Below are 6,000 nucleotides of genomic sequence, written 5' to 3' on the forward strand. Positions count from 1 at the left end.
TTTAAAGGCCCATGTGGAAGCCACCGCTCTAGTGGAATGAGCTGTAATTCTTACAGGAGGCTGCTGGCCAGCAGTCTCATAAGCTAAGCGGATTATACGTCTTAGCCAAAAAGAAAGAGAAGTTGCTGAAGCCTTTTGACCTTTCCTCTGTCCAGATAAGACAACAAACAATGCAGATGTTGGACGAAAATCTTTAGTAGCTTGTAAATAAAACTTTAACGCACGAACCACTTCAAGATTGTGTAATAGACGTTCCTTCTTTGAAGAAGGATTAGGACACAGTGACGGAACAACAATCTCCTGATTGATATTCTTATTGGATACCACCCTAGGAAGAAACCCAGGTTTGGTACGCAAAACTACCTTATCTGCATGAAAGATCAGATAAGGGGAATCACACTGCAAGGCAGATAACTCTGAAACTCTTTGAGCCGAAGAGATAGCTACCAAGAACAGAACTTTCCAAGATAAAAGCTTGATATCTATGGAATGCAGAGGTTCAAACGGAACCCCTTGAAGAACTTTAAGAACTAAATTTAAACTCCATGGCGGAGCAACAGGTTTAAACACAGGCTTGATTCTAACTAAAGCCTGACAAAACGCCTGAACATCTGGAACATCCGCCAGACGCTTGTGCAAAAGAATAGAAAGAGCAGAAATCTGTCCCTTTAAGGAACTAGCTGACAATCCCTTCTCCAATGACGAGACGCCATGAGATCCAGTTCTGGTTTGCCCCAAAGTTGAATCAACTATGCAGACACCTCCGGATGGAGTTCCCACTCCCCCAGATGAAAAGTCTGTTGACTTAGAAAATCCGCCTCCCAGTTCTCCACTCCTGGGATATGGATAGCTGATAGATGGCAAGAGTGAACCTCTGCCCATAGAATTATTTTTGAAACCTCCAACATTGCTAGGGAACTCTTTGTTCCCCCTTGATGGTTGATGTAAGCTACAGTCGTGATGTTGTCCGACTGAAATCTGATTAACCTGACCGCAGCTAGCTGAGGCCAAGCCTGAAGAGCATTGAATATCACTCTTAGTTCCAGAATGTTTATTGGAAGGAGTGTCTCCTCCTGAGTCCACAAGCCCTGAGCCTTCAGGGAGTTCCAGACTGCACCCCAGCCCAGAAGGCTGGCATCTGTCGTTACTATTGTCCAATATGGCCTGTGAAAGGTCATACCCTTGGACAGATGGACCCGAGATAACCACCAGAGAAGAGAATCCCTGGTATCTTGATCCAGATTTAGTAGAGGGGACAAATCTGTGTAATCCCCATTCCACTGACTGAGCATGCAGAGTTGCAGCGGTCTGAGATGTAGGCGGGCAAACGGCACTATGTCCATTGCCGCTACCATTAAGCCGATTACTTCCATACACTGAGCCACTGAAGGGCGAGAAGTAGAATAAAGAACACGGCAGGAATTTAGAAGTTTTGACAACCTGGCCTCTGTCAGGAAAATCTTCATTTCTACAGAATCTATCAGAGTTCCTAGGAAGGAAACTCTTGTGAGAGGGGATAGAGAACTTTTTTTCTTCGTTCACTTTCCACCCATGCGACCTCAGAAATGCCAGAACAATATCCGTGTGAGACCTGGCAACTTGAAAAGTCGACGCCTGTATCAGAATGTCGTCTCAGTAAGGGGCTACTGCTATAGCCCGCGGCCTTAGGACTGCTAGAAGGGACCCTAGAACCTTTGTAAAGATTTGTGGTGCCGTGGCCAACCCGAAGGGAAGAGCCACAAACTGGTAGTGCCTGTATTGACCCTCCTGGATCATAGGAAGGATGGTTCGAATAGTCTCCATCTTGAAGGATGGGACTCTGAGAAATTTGTTTAAGATCTTGAGATCTAAGATTATTGTTCCCAAGAAAGATGGAACATTCAGACCAAACAGATTTGAATAAAAGCCCTGTCCCTGTTCCTCCTGCAGAACTGGGTGGATCACTCCCATAACTAGGAGGTTTTGAACACAATGTAAGAATGCTTCTCTCTTTATCTGGTTTGCAGATAAAAGTGAGATGAAATCTCCCTTTTGGGGGAGAGGTTTTGAATTCCAGAAGATAACCCTTGGACACAATTTCCAATGCCCAGGGATCCTGGACATCTCTTGCCCAAGCCTGGGCGAAGAGAGAGAGAGTCTGCCCCCTACTAGATCCGTTGCCGGATCGGGGGCTGCTCCTTCATGCGGTCTTAGAGGCAGCAGCACGCTTCTTGGCCTGTTTCCCCTTGTTCCAAGCCTGGTTAGGTCTCCAGACCGGCTTAGACTGGGCAAAAGTTCCCTCTTGTTTTGTGTTAGAGGAAGTTGAAGCTGCGCCACTCTTGAAGTTTCGAAAGGGCCGAAAACTAGACTGTTTGGTCCTTAATTTGTTGGACCTATCTTGAGGAAGGGCGTGACCTTTTCCTCCAGTGATGTCAGAAATGATCTCCTTCAGTCCAGGCCCGAATAGGATCTGTCCTTTGAAGGGAATGTTGAGAAGTTTAGACTTTGAAGTCACGTCAGCTGACCAGGATTTAAGCCATAGCGCCCAACGCGCCTGAATAGCAAAACCTGAATTTTTAGCCGTTAGCTTGGTTAAATAAACAACGGCGTCAAACAAATGAATTGGCTAGCTTAAGGGCCCTAAGCTTGTCAATAATATCTTCCAACTGGGTTTCAACCTGTAGAGCCTCCTCTAGGGACTCAAACCAGAAAGCCGCGGCAGCAGTGACTGGGGCAATGCATGCAAGAGGCTGGAGAATAAAACCTTGTTGAATAAAAGTTTTCTTAAGGTAACCCTCTAATTTTTTATCCATTGGATCTAGAAAAGCACAACTGTCCTCGACAGGGATAGTGGTACGCTTAGCTAGAGTAGAAACTGCTCCCTCCACCTTAGGAACCGTCTGCCATAAGTACCGTGTAGCGGCGTCTATAGGAAACATCGTTTTAAAAACAGGAGGGGGAGAGAATGGTACACCTGGTCTATCCCATTCCTTAGTAATAATTTTAGAAAACCTTTTAGGGATTGGAAAAACATCAGTGTAAGTAGGTACTGCATAGTATTTATCCAATCTATATAATTTCTCTGGGACTACAATAGTGTCACAGTCGTGCAGAGTTGCTAAAACCTCCCTGAGCAATACGCAGAGGTGTTCAAGCTTAAATTTAAATGTAGACATATCAGAATCAGATTGAAGTATCTTCCCTGAATCAGAAAAATCACCCACAGATTGAAGCTCCCCTGCTTCAGCTTCATTATATTGTGAGGGTGTATCAGAGATAGCTACTAAAGCGTCAGAGAGCTCTGTATTTATTCTAGTCTCAGAGCTGTCTCGCTTTCCTTGAAATCCCGGCAGTTTAGATAATACCTCTGTAAGAGAATGATTCATAACTGCCGCCATGTCTTGCAAGGTATACGCAATGGGCGCGCTAGTTGTACTTGGCGTCCCCTGAGCGGGATTTATAGGATCTGGCACGTGGGGAGAGTTAGACGGCATAACTTTCTCCTTGTCAATTTCTTCTGGTGATAAATTTTTTAAAGCCAGAATATGGTCTTTGTAATCTATAGTAAAATCAGTGCATTTGGTACACATTCTAAGAGGGGGTTCCACAATGGTTTCTAAACATAATGAACAATGAGTTTCCTCTATGTCAGACATGTTTAAACAGACTAGTAATGAGACCAGCAAGCTTGGAAAACACATTAATAACTGAACAAGCAAAAAATAAAAACGGTACTGTGCCTTTAAGAGAAAAAAACAATCACAGAAACTGCAAAACAGTGAAAAAAGCAGTAAATCTTACGAAATTTTTACAGTGTGTATAATAGGCTGAAAGAGCATTGCACCCACTTGCAAATGGATGATTAACCCCTTAGTTTCAAAACCGGATCAAAAAAACGATAAACGTTTTTAAACAGTCACAACAAACTGCCACAGCTCTACTGTGGCCCTACCTGCCCATACAACGACTTTGGAAGGCACAAAAACCCCTTAGAGAGGTCCTATATGTTCAGGGGACTCCTTCAGGGAAGGAAAATAGGCCCCTCCCAACCTGTACTCACAGTGAGAGGGCCTTAAAAAAAAAAAACTATCCCTAGACAAAATTTAGTCAGCCATGTAGAAAAACTGGGCCCCAGAATAAAGTTTTATCACCAATATGAAATAAACGTTTATACACCTCAAGCAAACGTTATATCTATTCAGTAATGTGAGTAAATAACAAAAATATTACCCTTTACAGCAAGCATGATACCAGTCGTTATTAAATCACTTTTATCAGGCTTACCTTAAATAAATCCGGTATTGTCAACATTTTCTAGCTTATCATTTCTCTAGAAAAATTCAAAACTGCACATACCTCAGAGCAGGAGACCCTGCACGCTATTCCCCCAGCTGAAGTTACCCATCTCTTCAGTTATGTGTGAGAACAGCAATGGATCTTAGTTACAACCTGCTAAGAGCATCAAAGGCCACAGGCAGACTCTTCTTCAACTTTCTGCCTGAGGCTAAAATAGTACAACTCCGGTACCATTTGAAAATAACAAACTTTTGATTGAAGATAAACTATATTAATGCACCACATCTCTCTAGCTGCTTCCCTTGTCGAGAGCTGCAAGAGAATGACTGGGAGGTGGCAGGGGAGGAGCTATATAGACAGCTCTGCTGTGGGTGATCCTCTTGCAGCTTCCTGTTGGGAAGGAGAATATCCCACAAGTAATGGATGAATCCGTGGACTGGATACACCTTACAAGAGAAAAGACTATACCCCAGGTAAGAAAAAGAAAAAACTAAAAAAATGCTTTTCCCAAATATGAAACTGACAGTCTGCAAAAGGAAATATACATAAACCTGACTCATGGCAAATATAAGTACAATACATATATTTAGAAAGTTACATTAATACATAAAGTGCCAAACCATAGCTGAGAGTGTCTTAAGAAATGAAAACATACTTACCAAAAGACACCCATCCACATATAGCAGATAGCTAAACCAGTACTGAAACAGTTATCAGTAGAGGTAATGGAATATGAGAGTATATCGTCGATCTTAATAAGGGAAGTAGGAGATGAATCTCTACGACCGATAACAGAGAACTTATGAAATAGACCCCCGTTAGGGAAATCATTGCATTCAATAGGTGATACTCCCTTCACATCCCTCTGACATTCACTGTACTCAGAGGAATCAGGCTTCAAAATGCTGAGAAGCGCATATCGAGGTAGAATCTAAGCACAAACTTACTTCACCACCTCCATAGGAGGCAAGGTTTGTAAAAACTGAATTGTGGGTGTGGTGAGGGTGTATTTATGGGCATTTTGAGGTTTAGGAAACTTTGCCCCTCCTGGTAGGATTGTATATCCCATACGTCACTAGCTCATGGACTCTTGCCAATTACATGAAAGAAATAATAACTGCCTTGTCTCCATGTTTATCAAAGGATTCCTAATGAAAAAAAATACACAGAGAAGAACATGTGTACAGCAATTATACTATTATAAAAAACATTCTCTTAGTACTTACTTTTCCTTGAATCAACATTGGTACACTGCTACCTGGACATTATTATTACTTCACCAAAAGAAATCCCTAAAATAAAAAAAAATAAAAAATGGTGAATTTCATTGTCTTTATGATTTTATTAATCTGTAAATAAAGTAAGTCCCCTAGAAACAAAGTATTGATTATCTTAAATTACCATCAGATAACTGCAGTGAAGACCACTATCACTAAATCGTTACCTAGCGGAAGCCCCACAGACGCACGTTGTTCCAGGTTCTTCTGAAGAATTTATGCTAGTTTTTCAAACATCCTAAAGGGCCATTGGTTTATCTTATACCTGCTCTTGAAGCCGATTACCCTTTGCTATATGTAAATCTTTTACATCTAAACTGTTAGGTGCACTTGAGAACTGAGATTGGGAAAGACTAACACGCATGACTATTAAAATTTAACATCACAAAAATGTTCTATATTCAAGTTCTCAATAACTTAAAAGGGACATTATAATCAAAAAAGTTCT

General features: G+C 41.9%; 1 protein-coding gene across 2 annotated transcripts in view; it reads right to left on the reverse strand.

The window, feature by feature from the left end:
- SLC23A2 (solute carrier family 23 member 2) overlaps positions 1-6,000 on the reverse strand; it is a 363,505-nt gene that overhangs the window by 306,627 nt on the left and 50,878 nt on the right. For both annotated transcript variants that reach the window (XM_053718194.1, XM_053718196.1), the window contains exon 2: positions 5,502-5,567. The gene's annotated coding sequence lies outside the window, so the exon portion shown is untranslated. The remainder of the gene's footprint in view (positions 1-5,501; positions 5,568-6,000) is intronic.

Source organism: Bombina bombina, chromosome 6, assembly GCF_027579735.1.
Source record: "Bombina bombina isolate aBomBom1 chromosome 6, aBomBom1.pri, whole genome shotgun sequence".
NCBI classification, from domain to species: domain Eukaryota; kingdom Metazoa; phylum Chordata; class Amphibia; order Anura; family Bombinatoridae; genus Bombina; species Bombina bombina.